Source organism: Bison bison, unplaced genomic scaffold, assembly GCF_000754665.1.
Source record: "Bison bison bison isolate TAMUID 2011002044 unplaced genomic scaffold, Bison_UMD1.0 scf7180017864130, whole genome shotgun sequence".
Classification (NCBI taxonomy): Eukaryota; Metazoa; Chordata; class Mammalia; order Artiodactyla; family Bovidae; genus Bison; species Bison bison.
The window spans coordinates 179474-196695 of NW_011494702.1; the positions used below are offsets into that span (position 1 = coordinate 179474).

At 36.8% G+C, this 17222-nt stretch overlaps 1 pseudogene; it reads right to left on the bottom strand.

Moving 5' to 3' along the window:
• The window catches only part of LOC104988374, a 3308-nt pseudogene extending 2473 nt beyond the window's left edge, over positions 1-835 (bottom strand).
• Positions 836-17222: the final 16387 nt, after the last annotated feature.

A 17222-nucleotide genomic window follows, 5' to 3' on the forward strand; every position in this document is an offset into this window, starting at 1 on the left:
TGCTTTTTGCTTCTCTTCTTTTCACAGCTATTTGTAAGGCCTCCCCAGACAGCCATTTTGCTTTTTTTGCATTTCTTTTCCATGGGGATGGTCTTGATCCCTGTCTCCTGTACAATGTCACAAACCTCATTCCATAGTTCATCAGGCACTCTATCTATCAGATCTAATCCCTTAAATCTATTTCTCATTACTGACCCATAATTTGTTCTAAGACATATTCTAGATCTGTTTTCTGTATTCTCTGTTCTTTGAGTCATGCTAATTCTTCTCCAATAAGTTTTGGTCGATACATTTGTTGGACTCTGATCATCTGTAGGAGTTGGTCACTATCTGGCAGATCATCCTTAACAACAAATATAGAATCACCTTCCTGTTATAACTGAGCAAGAAAAATGCAAGAAAAATGATCTTAATTCTGGACCTGTCAAGAGAGACTTCAAGTTGAACCACTGTTTCCTAATTTTCTAACTATAAACCAGTGTTCTTTATAATTGTATATAAGTGATTTTTCATTTTGGGGATTGATCCAGAGCCTCTGACACTCTGGATTGCTAAAGAGGATTAGTTCTAAGCCCTGAACTTTCAAGGCATTGCTTATAACTTGAATAGAGAAAAAAGCCCTGTGGTCCGTATTTCCAGAAGGCTGCTGCAAAAACGTGTTATAATTCACTAGCACTTCTGCTTCTGCCATTTCTCATTGCCTCTTACTCATCTAGCTGGTGTGCAACTGAAGATAATTCCCCAGGCCTGAAGTATTCTTCTTGCGATAGGTTATTCAAGCAAAGTTGAGCACAAAGTGAGCCTTCTTTTTTTGTGTGTGAAAGATGGACTGCATCTTTATTAGTATCCAGTTTTATTCTTGTAATTGATGTCTAATTTCATGTGATTGTGGTCAGAAAAGATGTTTGATATGACTTCAATCTTAAATTTATGAGATGCGTTTTTTGGCCTAGCATTTGATCCATCCTGCAGAATGTTTCATGTGTAATGAATGTGTATTCTGCTGCTCTTAGATGAAATGTCCTATACATATGGATTAAATCAATCTGCTTTTATGTGTCATTTAAGGCCAGTGTTCCTTGTTGATTTTGTTTCCATAATCTAACCATTGATGTAAGTAGGATGTTAAATTCCCCTGCTATTATTGTATTGCTCTCAAATACTTCCTTTATATCTGTTAATACTTGCTCTATGTATTAGGAGCTCCTATGTTTGGTGCATAATTATTTACAATGTTATAACCTCTTGTTTGGTTGTTACTTTTATCATTATGTAATATCCCTTTTTTTGTATCTTGTTACAGCCTTTGTTGTAAAGTTTTTTTTGTCGGAATTGAGTATCCCTACCCAAAATTTCTTTTTGTTTCCATCTCTTCCCTTTCAATCTACATGTGTATTTAGTTTTGAACCGAGTCATTTGTAGAATGCATATATAGCTTTTATTTTTTTAATCCATTCAGTCTTGTTATGTCTTTTGATCAAAGCATTTAATTCATGGGATTCCCAGGTAGTTCAACTGGCAAAGAAATCTGCCTGCAATGCAGGAGATCCGGTTCAACTCCTGGATTGGGAAGTTCCCCTGGAGAAGGGATAGGCTACCCACTCCAGCATTCTTGGGCCTCCTTGGTGGCTCAGATGGTAAAGAATATGCTTGCAATGTAGGAGACCTGGATTGGGAAGATCCTCTGGAGGAGGGGAGGGCAACCCATTCCAGTATTCTTGACTGGAGAATCCCCACGGACAGAGGAACCTGGTGGGCTATTCACCTTTGCTTGAATAACCTGTTGCAAGAATATTTGTGTAGCCCAAAGAGTTGGACATGACTGAGTGACTAAACACACATACCTTTAAAGCTATTACTGCTGTGTATGGACTTATTTTCACTTTAATTTTTTTCTGAATTTTGTTATTCTTCTCTGTTACTTTCTTCTCTTCCTTGGTGATATGATGACTTTCTTGGTGTTGTATTTATATTTCTTTTTCTTTATTTGTTACATTTGTTGTGGGTTTTCATTTTGTAGCTCACATGAGGTTTTTGTGTAACAATCTATGTATAATAGTCTATTTTAATTTGATGACTGTTTAAGATGGAGTGGATTCCAAAATCACTACATTTTTATGCCAACCTCATGTTTATTCCTTAATTAAGTTCAGTGAGATTTTTGTGACTATGACTTTGCTTATCTCCTTTTCATTTAGTTCTTTGTTTGAGTTTTTATATTGTTCTGTCTTGTTTGTTTGGAAGATGTTTGCCTTTTTATTTTGTCTCTCTGTGTTTCTTTCTATGTATTAGGTATATTTGTTAGATTATCATGAGGCTTGATTATGTCATGACTATTGTGGCTGCACTGGAGAGCAAAGCTGGCTCCTGTACAATTGGCTGTGAGGCTCAACCATAAGTTTTATGGGCTTGCTGCTGTGTGGATCTGGCCTCCCAGAAGGTGAGCTGCTTCTGGAGGGATTGGTGGCATGAGCGAGCAATACCCTCCACCCAGCTGGTGGAGGGTCAGAGGTGCTTTGGAAATGCCAGCCATTGGGTGGGTGAATTGAGTGGGGCTAGTCCTCAAGGGAATGACAGTGTGGTATGCACAGTGTTAGTTAAGTTGATGGAAAGTGACATAAAAGTTGCCAATCAGACTGAGCTAACTAGGTAGAAGGAGAATTTAAAAAAATGTACCTGTGAGCACTTCTATCCCTGGAGGAATTTCTATCAGATTCTGCCCCTATGGAACCCACCCTAAAATTAATCAGTGAGTCTCCTCCTATGATCCAGGTGTTTTTCAAGCTCTTGCCTTTGTGCTGGGATTTGAAGCGAGTTCTTTGTGGGAGCCTTTTAAGAGAGGAGTCTTGGTTTCCCACAGCCGCTTTTCCAGATGTAAATTCTGATTGTTTTCAAAGTCAAATATTACCGACGCCTGTCTCCTCTTCTGGGGAGCCTGATTGGGACTTGGGCCCTTTCTTCTTTAAGGGTCCTCCACATTTAGAATATTCCCCCAATTGTGAGTCTCTGCTTTGGAGGTATGGCTTCCATTGCACCACATCTCTGCCCCTCCTCCCCATCCCCATGCGGCCTTTTATTTATATTCTTAGTTGTAGAAAATCTGTTCTGCTGGTCTTCAGCTCCTTCTCAGAGGTGGCTGTTCTTCTATATGTTCTAGTTTTGGTGTTCACTGGGAAAGGGTGAGCTCAGAGTCTTCCCACTTTGCATGGGCTGATTACTCTAAAAATTGCTCTACAACTCTAAAGTTCTTAAATTCTGAGTTTAATAATGCAAAAGATGGGATAATCTTATAGCTTAACTGGGGCAACTCTCTGCTTTTTTCCTGGTAGGCCTGAAAGTCTGGTACTGACACTTGTCCAGGATAAGAATGAGATGTGCTAGCTGGTGAATTATAATGTGCTGCTTAGAGTTTGAAATTTCCCTGGAGGCACTCAAGGTTAGTGTCTCTACATTTTTCAGAAATGTATTGATTGGGGGTTTATATCTGTATACACCAGGTTATTCAGCCTGAATTTGCTGCAGGACCAGTGGGATATATAGATCTCACTGGGAACTTTTGCCTGGGGCTTCCTGAAGGCAAGTTTCTTCATGCACATTTTTTTTCCTATTCTGAAGTTGAAGCTTGATTTTGGTGACCAACCACTCCAGGTATCTGTACTCAAGATTTTCCTAGAATGTGATCTTTTAAATGCTAATACAAGGAAAGTGCCAGGAATAGTAGGTTGATTAATGCAAGGTAAATTCTGTGCATCTGAGAAAGGACCCAGGAGTGAGGAGGATGTTTATAATTCTCTTAGGTACCCAATGCCTGACTGGGTAATTTTTGTCTGTATTCTTTATCTTTACTTAAACTTTACATGAGCTCACCCTATGAAGCCTTGTGAGTCCTTGCAATGATCCTACTCTATGAAATAGATGAAGCATTATAAGATTTTAAAAGCAGTGCTCTGATTGGGTAGGCACTGATAAGTAAGAATTTTGGTTTTTAGACTGTGAAGGCTAATTAAACTATGAAGAAAGATTATTTGCCATTTTCCAAGAACCCTGTTAGTGATAAAATTTGGGACAACACTGTAGGTCTGTGACCTAAGAATTAAATGTGAGGGGCATGAACATGACTTGATGTGACAGCTTCCCCAGATACTCAGATCTGAAATTTGATCATGGGACATACATTTATCCAAAGAAAATTTTCCATTAGTTAAAATAGGAAAGCTATTCAAGAAAAGAATATTTTTACCCTAGGCCTCATTTCAGCTGCACACTTTACTTACAGTGTTATGACTATAATAATAGGCTACTGGTTTTATCATCACATAGGATTTTAATATTACTTTATCAAAGTTCATTTTAATCTTTTTATTTTACAACAGCCCTATGAGATAAATGAAGACATTTCCTCTGTTTTGCAATGAGGAAATAGACTTACAGGGACATGGATGGGACTATATTTCAAGATTCAGTTGCTTACTGGTCTTCTCATAAATCCACTGAGTCTTATGTGTAAGAGATATTGTTGTGTATCTTACTATGTGCTTTCAAGTCTTTGTCTCAGTGGATCTTGATACAAACTCTATAACTTGGAATGAAAAGGAAGGAAGTAAATTAATATTCTTAGCTTCTCCACTATGTGTCAGGTCAATTTTTTTTTTTTTTTTTGTAAATTGATATTTTTAGCTCCTTTGCTATGTATCAGGTTTATTTTTTAATTTTTCTTGTATTTTCTTTTCTGAAAATAATTAATGGGCTTCCCCGGTGGCTCTCTGATAAAGAATTTGCCTGCCAATGCAGGAGACATGGGTTTGATCTCTGGGTCAAGAAGATCCCCCGGAGAAGGAAATAGCAACCCATGCCAGTATTCTTGCCTGGGAAATCTCATGGATGGAGGAGCCTGGTAGGATACTGTCCATGGGGTTGCAGAGTCGGACATGACTGAGTGACTGAGTATCTTACTTTAACATCAGAAATTTGATGTGAATATGGAAATATCATCCAAATCTTATACATCTAGTTGCAGACTTGTTAGGAAGTAGTTTTCTCTCATGACATTTCTATTTTGGGGACAATGGGGCTTTATCTGTTCAAAATTCACCTTCTTCAATTGTCTCCCTTTAATCCATAAATTAACTTCAACTCAGCAAATTTACTATGTATAAATTCTAAATTCCAGTACATAAAATAATTTTCAAAACTTGAAAACACTCTCTTCTGTTCTTTAACTCTTCTCTTCTACAAGCTATATATTCAAGTTCCTTTGACAGTGCCACATAGGACTCAGTTACAAGGCTATTTCCCATTGCAGAAAAGCTCTTCTCTGGATCCAGTTCAGTGAGTCAATGTCCCTCCTGCTATAGGTCACACAATCCTGTGTGTGGTCTTCTTGACATGTTCTGGGATATAATGAGACAATCTGCTTTCTGAACCTTCTTTGTCTACAGTTTGGGAAATTATCTAAACTGGACTGTCAAATACCTGATTAGTCAGTGTTTACAATCTTGTGATGTTGGTTGAAGTCAGGGACACCAATGTCAATTCAAAGTTATATATATATATATGTTTTGGAGAAGGCAATGGCACCCACTCCAGTACTGTTGCCTGGAAAATCCCATGGATGGAGGAGCCTGGTAGGCTGCAGTCCATGGGGTCGCTAAGAGTCGGGCACGACCGAGTGACTTCACTTTCACTTTTCACTTTCCTGCATTGGAGACGGAAATGGCACCCCACTCCAGTATTCTTGCCTGGAGAATCCCAGGGACAGGGAAACCTCGTGGGCTGCCTTCTATGGGGTCGCACAGAGTCAGACAAGACTGAAGTGACTTAGCAGCAGTAGCAGCATATGTATGTGTGTGTGTGTGTATAATATACATATGTGTGTATTATATGTCTGTGTATAATATATATATAATTATAATATATAAATAATATAAATATATACATATTTATATAAAAATTATATATACATATATATATGTATGTTTCCTTATGTGTGCTTCCCTTGTGGCTAAGCTGGTAAAGAATCTGCCTGCAATGTGGGAGACCTGGGTTTGATCCCTGGGTTGGGAAGATCCCCTGGAGGAGGGCAGGACAACCCATTCCAGTATTCTGTCCTGGAGAATTCCATGGGCTGTATAGTCCATGGGGTTGCAAAGAGTCAGACACGACTGAGCGACTTTCACTTTCTTTTCACTTTTCTTATATGTTAGTTGTTCAGTCATGTCTGATTATTTGCAACTCCATGGACTTTGCAACCACCAGTCTCCTCTGTCCATGGAATTCTCCTGGCAAGAATGCTGGAGTGGGTTGCCATTTCCTTCTCCAGAGGATCTTCCCAACCCCACTAAGCCACATGTATAAACAGTTATAGATATAATGATGGATGGATATGGATACAGAGATGCTATCTAGATGGCTAGATACTGTTCAACCAATCTGGGACATTATTTCACATCCAATTTCCATCTTGACTTTCCATTTAGTCCTCTATCCATGAAAGACCAAACTTCCAGGAGAAAATGATGCTAAGCTTTATCTTCTGTTATAAAATGTGGAATAGTGGTAGTTCAATAGACCTTTTACTGACAAATTAAGAAAAGAATTTAAGAATTATAAAATCAATCAGAATTATAAAAGCGAAATGTCTTCATGAAATGTATGTGTTATACAACATTTAACACTGAATTCTGCTTTAGCATAAAAGCACAGCTGAATTTAAAGGTCACAGCAAAAACCAGCTGGATTTATAGTACACATATTGTGAATAAACTGTTCATAGTATTTCACAATTATCTTTATGTACTCAAGGAGATGAAAATTTTTCAGTCATTATACTAAGAAAAGTTGTAGTTTACTACATTTATATCTGTACATCATTAATTGTACATAATTATGTCTATCTACTTATCTATTTATATATTTACCTATCTTTTAACTGATGGTCATTGTGAATTATTTTTTCCATTTTTATTGTTGGAAAGATTAGAGGCAAACCTGATATTCAGAATCATCAAACGTGTAAGTGAAGATGTTCAATTTTATTTAGACACGTTCAATTTTATTCATGGCTTTATGCAATATCCACATCCTCGTTTTCCTATTTTCATTTGACTAATGCTTCAATAAAGCTGAGTGACTGTATTTCGACAGCCATGTTGGAATAGAGGATTTCGATACTCCATCCAATTCTTTCTGTTCTGGGAGCTGTGCTCTTCCATCCTCTGCATTCTTAACTTCTAATTGATGGAGTCCACCACCATCAGAGAGCCAGCCTTTGTCAACTGGTTCTGTTGATTCCCCAATACTCAGAATGTCAGTGTACCTGAAATCCCACACCTGCTGGGCTTCTTTCTCTTCTCCGCTCATTTCTTCAATGCCTTCTGAGGATACGTCCTCAATAACTAGCTTGCCCGTGTGTCCTTAACTCAAGCTGTGCTTCTGGAGACATAAAACAAAGGTATTGTTTCCAGTATTATATACAAATTATATGATATATAGCCTTTATGTCAAATATAACAGTTTCAGTTTTTTTTTTTAATTTATGTATCTCAATTGAAGGATAATAGCTTTACAAAATCCACTGGTTTCTGCCATACAGCAACGTGAATCAGCCATAGATACACATATGCACCCTCCCTCCAGCTTCCTACCCTAGACCATCCCTCTAAATTGTCACAGGGCACTGGTCTGAGCAAATTGCCACCGGCTATCTATTTTACATATGGTAATGTACGTGTATCCATGCTGCTCTCTTCACTCGTCCCACCCTTTCCTTCCCCACTGTGTTCACAAGTCTGTTTTCTATGTCTTCATCTCTATTGCTACTCTGCAAATAGGTTCATCAGTATCATCGTTCTAGATTGCATGTTTATGCATTAATATACAATATTTGTTTTTCTTATTCTGACCTACTTTATTTTGTATAATAGGCTCCAGGTTTGTCCACCTCATTAGAATGGACTCAAGTGCATTCCTTTTTATGGCTGAATAATATTCCATTGTGTGCATCTACTTCAATTTCTTTATCTCCAAAACATACAAGCAGCTCATGCAACTCAGTACCAGAAAAACAAACAACCCAATCAAAAATTGGGCAGAAGACCTAAGCAGACATTTCTCCAAAGAAGACATACAGGTGGCTAATAAACATATGAAAAAATTCTCAACATTGCTCATTATTAGAAAAATGCAAACCAAAACTATGAGGTATCACCTTACACCAGTCAGAATGGCCATCAATTAAAATGTCTACAAACAATAAATGCTGGAAAGAGTGTGGAGAAAAGGGAACCCTCTTGTACTATTGGTGGGAATGCAAATTAATACTGCCACTATGGAGAGCAGTATGGAAATTCCTTCAAAAACTAATAATAAACTACCATATGACCCAGCAATCCCAGTACTGGGAATATACCCTGAGGAAACCATAACTGAAGAAGAAGCATGTGCCCCAATGCTCATTATAGCACTGTTTACAATAGCTAGGACATGGAAACATCCTAATGTCCCTCAGCAGATGATTATTTTATTTTTAGTAATTGGTAATACCTGCATTCATTGGTAAGAATGGGAAGGAAAGTGATATCCTGGGAAGGACATAAAAAGAATTGAGAGGGTCACTTCTCTGACTGTAACTTCTTAGATTGTTGACATTTGGAGCTCTATTAATGTTTCATATTTTGTGCACACACACACACACACACAGCTGTGTATTTCACTTTCAATAAAGATGGGGAAACAGGTCTAATCTGAAATAGAAACAAATATACTTAATGCTTTTAAAAATTAATACCATTGCAAAAGTGGGTGGAGACACAAGAACAAACTCAAGTAATATTTGCAGAGTACTTTGACTCTATACCCTCAAGCTAAAGCAAACGAGCAGAAAAATGGTAATAACTGCTGGCTATTTTTTCTTGCAGATATATAGGTTAGCTATTCTGAAGTGCCTTTTTGTACACTCTAGGACTGAACAAATAAATAAACATACTGTGGCTAATGGGAACTAGGTTTCTCACTGTCAGATATGAAAATTATAAATATAAAGTGAATTCGGCAACATTATGTTGAAATCAAAGGCACAGATATGAAATTATAGTTTTATATAGATGGAATACTAGATAATATATATTTACATGTTTATATATACACAGAGGGCTTCCCTGGTGGCTCAGATGTTAAAGCGTCTGCCTGCAATGTGGGAGACCCGGATATAATTATATTTAGATATAATTACATACATCAATAGTTGTATGTGTATAACTACTCAGTCTCACTGTAGATATATAGGTGAAGAGATATATACATATTGAGTATAACTACCTATATCTGTATGTTATGTATCTAATTATATTCTCTCTCTATCAAGATATGTGATCTATCTATCTATCAGCTCTGTTCTTTGAGAAAGGCTAGGGGAATGATACCATAGTAATAATTAGGAAATCTATTGCACATATTCACTAGAAAGAACCGAAAGAACCAGGGTTCCTTGGAGAAAAGGCTGGGGCCATGGCTGAGCCAGAGAAATGACAAATGAACCTGCAACATCTCTGTGCCAAAACGTAAGGAGTTGCTTAAGGACAAGACACACACACGCACACACACACACACACATGTACATACACACACACAGATACCAGAGCTGGATTTAAGAGACTCCCATCAGATTATCCTGAGACAATCTGCATGCCAAAATAAATTATACTGATTGATTATTACCTGTGAAATAAAATAAGAATCCACAAATTTATATTTGCATAAGTAAATGGTAGGGAGCTTTTTCTTATAGTAAAATGCCAACTAATATTTATAGAAAGGATAGAATTAGGAAACTATAACATGGTAACCATTGCAGTAATAATTGTTTTATGCAAGGCACATGAGTAGATGCTAAAACTAGAGAGAGAGTGTTTGATGAATAATGGCACTTTTACATGTTATCAGAGTATCTATGTTATTTAGTCATTAAATCGTGTCCAACACTTTTGTAATCCCATGGACTGTAGCCTGCCAGGCTCTTGTCCATGGGATTATCCAGGCAAGAATACTGGAGTGGATTGCCTTCCTTCTTCCAGAGTATCTACACATAGATACTTATTGATTATAAAAGGAAAATAGAGTTTTATATTGGAGAAATATGGCAGACATGAATTTAATCAAGTGGTTGATAAAAATCTGTATTGAAACAAATTGATATTCTGTGACTTCTGATATGAGGCAATGAAAAGATCATCATACAATTTCTAGGGTATTTCTGACAAACATGAATAAAATCTATTCAACGGTGAGGAAAAAGAAGACAAATTAAAATTGATGGGCATTTTAGAAATTAGTTTTCCTGTACTTATCAAAATCTTCAAGTCACTAAAGAAAGTAAAATTTAACACAATTCCAGATTAAAGAAAACAAGAAGACCATAATAACTCAATGTAACTCAAAATCTGAAAGTTTATTCCTCTAAAGAAAATTTTTGAAATACTTTTTAAAATTTCTATATCAATGTTAGTTTTCTTTTTTAAATTTTGCTGTGATTATGTGAGAATATCCTTGTTGATTGAAGAACAGTATCTCTGTCACTTATTTTCAAAGTATATGCAGATGCGTAATGTTTATATCTATTTTGCCATGGAAGGACACAAAGCTGAATCAACTATAAGAAAATGTTAGCATTTGAAGAATCTTTGTGAAGACCATACTGAAATTCTTTATTCTAGCTTTCTAATTTCTATATATGAAATTATGTACAATGAGAAAAATTGTGTAATCTATTATTATACATAGTTGGTTTTCCAAAATTTTCCAGTTTATTATACTTTAACACCATCATTATTTATTATTATTAATCAACAGAAGTTTGCTCTATGATTTTTGAATAATTTCCAGATTACTTAGAAATTCTTCTCCAACCTCATGATAAGTAATTACTGAGTTTCATACAGAAGAGCGTAGTGAGCTACTGTCCATGGTGTTGCAAGGAGTTGGACACAACTGAGCACACACAGCACATATTTATCATTCTCCATCAAAATCAAGACATCTTGGCTGTAAGATACACAATTACTTTGTGCACTCCTATGAAATAAAACTATGACATGCTATTCATTGTAATGCGCATCACTCTTTTAGTGATACTAAAATGTTGACATATATATATATATATATATATATGTTAGAATTGACAAAGTGCATTATTTCCTTAATTATTTAGGAACATTCAACTTTGCAATTAGCCTAAAATTTATTTCAGCATATGTTATTACAGATTAATCTGTCTTCTTTATTATCCAATTATATATATTTTCTAATATCTTCTGCTTTTTCATTTACTGAATCTGCCTTTTCATAGAGAAATGTAAACTATTAATCTTAATTGACTCAAATATTAATCTTACCTTTGCCAATTTGTATCATGATTTATGTTTTAATATCTATTTTTCAGTTCAGTTCAGTCACTCAGTCGTGTCCGACTCTTTGCGACCCCGTGGACTGCAGCACACCAGGCCTCCCTGTCCATCACCAACTCCCGGAGGTTACTCAAACTCGTTTCCATTAAGTTGGTGATGCCATCCAGCCATCTCATCCTCTGTCATCCCCGTCTCCTCTCACCTTTAATCTTTCCCAGCATCAGGGTCTTTTCAAATGAGTCAGTTATTTGCGTCAGGTGGCCAAAGTATTGGAGTTTCGGCTTCAGAATCAGTCCTTCCAATGAATATGCAGGAGTGATCTCCTTTAGAATGGACTGGTTGGATCTCCTTGCAGTCCAAGGGACTCTCGAGTCTTCTCCAACACCACAGTTCAAAAGCATCAATTCTTCAGCATTCAGCTCTCTTTATAGTCCAACTCTCACATCCATACATGACTACTGAAAAAACCATAGCTTTGACTAGATGGACCTTTGTTAGCAAAGTAATGTCTCTGCTTTTGAATATGCTGTCTTGTTTGGTCATAACTTCTCTTCCGAGGAACAAGTGTTTTTAATTTCATGGCTACAGTCACCATCTGCAGTGATTTTGGAGCCCCCCAAAATAAAGTCTGTCACGGTTTCCACTGTTTCCTCATCTCTTTGCCATGAAGTGATGGGACTAGATGCCATGATCTTAGTTTTCTGAATGTTGAGCTTTAAGCCAACTTTTTCACCCTCCTCTTTCACTTTCATCTGGAGGTCTTTAGTTGTTCTTCACTTTCTGCCATAAGGGTGGTGTCATTTGCATATCTGACGTTATGGATATTTCTCCCAGCAACCTTGATCCCAGCTTGTGCTTAATCCAGCCCAGGGTTTCTCATGATGTACTCTGCATATAAGTTAAGTGAGTAGGGTGAGAATATGCAGCCTTGACATACTCCTTTTCCTATTTGGAACCAGTCTGTTGTTCCATGTCCAGTTCTAACTGTTGCTTCCTGACCTGCATACAGATTTCCCAAGAGGCAGGTCAGGTGGTGTGATATTTCCATCTCTTTCAGAATTTTCCACAGTTTGTGGTGATTCACACAGTCAAAGGATTTGGCATAGTCAATAAAGCAGAAATAGATATTTTTCTGGAACTCTCTTGCTTTTTCAATGATCCAACGTATGTTGACAATTAGATCTCTGGTTATTCTGCCTTTTCTAAAACCAGTTTGAACATCTGGAAGTTCACATTTCAAATACTGTTGAAGCCTGGCTTACAGAATTTTGAGCATTACTTTACTAGTGTGTGAAATGAGTGCATTTGTGCAGTAGTTTGAGCATTCTTTGACATTGCCTTTATTTGGGCAATATCTATTTTTGACCTTTTTGCTGTATTTATTATTGTCCTTATTTCTATATAATTTTTGGACTTTAGAAAGGTTATGTTGTATACTGTCTTTAATTGTAATTGTTCTCTCTCTTTTTTAAAAATAAAACTAACATAATGCATGTTTGATATGGACTTCTGATTACCATCTACTCCTCTCTCTAAGAGTGATCAGAGGCACACTTGGATCTCCAATCATCTTTCCATTTATCTACTAAGTTAGTGTAATTGGATGGGATATTGAACCCTTCTGGAAAATTTTTGCTTTACTACTTCCTTTATTCATCCTTCCAAGCAATTTCCTGAAAACGATGGCCAATTCTTCTAAACTATTGATCCAAGAAGAGAAATCTTCTTTATCAGTATTACAAATTTACCTCATTATCATAGTAAGCCAAGGAAGGAAGGGGACCAGTTAAGTCCTGGGGATGCAACTTAGTCTCCAAGTCTCCTTGTTTTTGAAGCCAGATTCCTTACTAATGGGTTTCTACACATATATAAAATATTAAGAAATAAAACTATCATTAATAACAGCAATAGAAAATGACACCAACATGAAAGTAATGCTAATAATAAAGACTGAGTCATCATCACCACCTCTCATATGAAATAGATTCATGTGGCTCACACACTGGTTTCAATGTTCTTAATGAGTTAGTAGACAAGGTCTGCTACTGATGAAGCAAAGGCAAGCGTTGGGTATGGGGAGCTTAATGAAGTTTTGTAAAGGCTGTAGGAAGACAAAATGAATGTGATCAGGAGTGGGTGAGTGAACTACAGAATTATATGAAGTTTGCAGCATTCAACTAAGAATACAGTAGACATTCAACTAACATTCAGTTAAGGATGTATCAAACCACATCTTTAAGGTAAAGTTGTTTCAGTACCCTTCAGTCCATGTTCAGTTGCATAAAAGGCAACCTTTTTTTTTTCCTTACGTATCAGAAATCCTTTCTACAATGTGTGACTACATCCTTGAATACTTCAAAATGGAAGGAAATTAACTTGGTGCTTACAAAAACCATTTCAGGGTTAAATAGTTCTTATTTTCAAACCTCATATTTTGAGGGAAATTATTCATTTAATATTATTTCAATTAAATAATTTTTAAATGAATATTTGAAATACAGTTGATTTACCATGCTATGTTATTTGCTGGTGTACAGCAAAATTATTCATATATATAAGAATATAGGGTTTCCCTGGTGGCTAAGATGGTGGAGAATCTGCCCACAATGTTGGAAACCCCGGGTCCAGTCCCTGGGTCAGGAAGATCCCCTGGAAAAGGAAATGGTAATCCATTCCGGCATTCTTACCTAGAGAATCCCATGGACAGTGTAGATTGGCAGGTTACCATCTGTGAGGTGGCAAAGAGATGGAAATGACTAACACTTCACTTTTCTATATAAGAATATATATATGTATATGTGTGTATATATATATATATACTTTTCCATTCTGATTTATCACAGGATATTGAATATAGTTCTCTATGCTATACAGTAGGAGCTTGTTGTTTATCCATCCAAATATAATAGTTTGTATATGCTAACTTCAAACTCCTCCTCCAACCTGTCCTTACTGCCCTCGTTGGCAGCCACAAGTCTGTTGTGTGTGTTTGTTTCTATTTCATAGATATCATCCATCACTTATGTGTGGAATCTAAAATATGACAAAAATGACTTATCTACAAAACTATTCACTTAAAAAATTGTATCTATTGCTTTTGGATCTACTCCCTTGGACCTTTTAGTTATTTCTTGATTAGCTTTATGTCGGCCTCTTTCAATAAGCAGATGTTGTTTACTTGTGACCCCATCTCATCACTTCTGTGGGGTGGGCAGAATCAGCTCTAGTTTAGGACACACACTTTGTCCTTGAAGGGACCATAGGCTCTGTTTGTGGCTCTTCTTCCTTCACAAAGTATTCAAGTATAGGGTTTATTGTGAGAAGTATCTAAATGTATTTATCATTGTTTCTCATCTTTCCCAGTCAGTTTCTTTAATATTTATTACATCCTTTCTTGACACAAAATGCTCAAACTAAGCTTAAAAGATAATTTTAAAATAGAGGAAAATTTATTTTTTTAATAAACCTTAGTAGCAAGCAAAAAAAAAAGAGTAAGACTGATGGTTCTAGGCAGGCTTACTGCCTGTAGCTATTTCTTCAATTCTCAGATGTGTATTTTTAAAATTAATGGAATCATAATGTGAACTGATGTCTTGAGAGGCAAAGGAAAAAATAGTTGCTATTGGCTAACATCTGCAAGAATTTTCTTCTGTTTTGTTTGCTTGCCATAGTGAACCCAGGCTTGGGAAGAGACAGTAACATACAGAGGAAGCACAGGGCATAAACAACACGCAGTGTAAACCAGTGCAAGGCCTGTGTAGAAACTGTTTACAGTAAACCTGCTACAAGCCCGACAGAACAGAAACAGTTTAAATTCACAGTACATTTTAGTTAAGGTCATTATACAGAGTCATTTAATAAAGAATTATAGGTCCAAGGTATAGTGTTAGTCTATACTATTTAGTTATAATTTACTTGCAAGTAATATAGAGCCTCCAGTGTATTTGCAAGATCAAGAGGATATATGGCACTAAGAGATACACATCCAGAGAGCCATAAAAGAAAGCTATTTGTACCTGAAGTTGAGAGATTTAGAACATAAGCTACATTTACAGACATTTTTACCTTTCGTATTGGGCTGAACGTACCATAATTAACTGTGCAGACCTGAAAGAAACAGAACATTGAAGTAGTCCCTGCAAAGAAAATCTGGAGAGAAGTGGCACGGAACCTAAATAATAAAAGATTCTACTCTTTGTCTCCATACAGTAGTTTACCTATTCCAATCAATTCACTGCCTAAAGAAGAGACTTGGGAATATTATTCATCTCTTTTTTTCTTCACTGAGTAAAATAGAAACTCAATGCCTTCAACCCAGCTTTCCTGATCCATCATGACTGGATGCTGACTTAAACTTTCAAGCCATCATTCCAGCCTTTTTGCCTGCTATTTGCCTCCACTAAGTTGACTCCATAGCCCAACTTAACCACTCAGCACCCAGCTCATCCTTCCTCCTGGACTAATCGCAAATGTCCAGAAAAAATGACACCCAATATGCAAAAGAAAATCTCCATATTTTGCAATATTTTTGTTATTAGTACTAACTTTATCTGGATTGAATGAAAATTCAAATACATTAAACATATCAGAAGCTTTAGCATATTCTTTGATAGGCTCTCTGTTTTATGTGGTTTTACAGCTACATTTAAGCATGTAAGGAATTTTCTCTCTCCCTACATGCATGCACAAACACACACACCTGCATATTTAAATTGAAATATCTCAATGTTCTTTATTAGACAGAACTTTAAATTCCATATGCAAAATGAAATACTAGGAAGCCATTAAAGATGACAGTGCGGCAATATTTTGAAATATGTTTTTCTGGGATAAATTCACTTAAATTATAAAATTATTCATCTCTGGTTATAGTTTTCAAGACACTTTATTTTAGAGGAATCCTATCTTTTCATCGTAATGCTGCTGCTGCTAAGTCACTTCAGTCGTGTCCGACTCTGTGCGACCCCATAGACGGCAGCCCACCAGGCTCCCCTGTCCCTGGGATTCTCCAGGCAAGAATACTGGAGTGGGTTGCCATTTCCTTCTCCAATGCATGAAAGTGAAAAGTGAAAGGAAAGTTGCTCAGTCGTGTCTGACTCTTAGCGACCCCATGGACTGGAGCCTACCAGGCTCCTCCGTCCATGGGATTTTCCAGGCAAGAGTACTGGAGTGGGGTGCTATTGCCTTCTCCACTCATTGTAATAAAAAATGACAATTCATAATTAATATTAAAAGTATGTGATTATTGTTTACAATATAGATTATACACACACAGAAATGAGTTAAATATAAACAACTATGGCCAGGGTTTATTAATTTCTCTTGTCTTCTGTTCTGGTTTTGTTGTTTTATTGATTTAGAACTCTTTCCCCCAATCATGGATATAGTTTTTTCTTAGAAGGAAGACACCCAATGTGATTTAAGGTTTCTGTACCATCTCCAGGATTCCAGGTGGGATCATGAATCAAGCCTAAACAATTCTGGCTCCATGGATTGCTGGGACTCCAGTAGCTTTCAGTCTTGCATGGAGAAATAAACTTACTTATTGGGTCAGTTAGAGATACACAGAGACCCAAAATGGAGAAAGGTAAGGACATGTTGTCTCAGTTCAGTTCAGTTCAATTCAGTAGCTCAGTCATGTCTGACTCTTTGCGACCCCATGAATCGCAGCACACCAGGCCTCCCTGTCCCTCACCAACTCCCGGAGTTCACTCAGACTCACGTACATTGAGTCAGTGATGCCATCCAACCATCTCATCCTCTGTTGTCCTCTTCTCCTCCTGCCCCCAATCCCTCCCAGCAAAAGAGTCTTTTCCAAAGAGT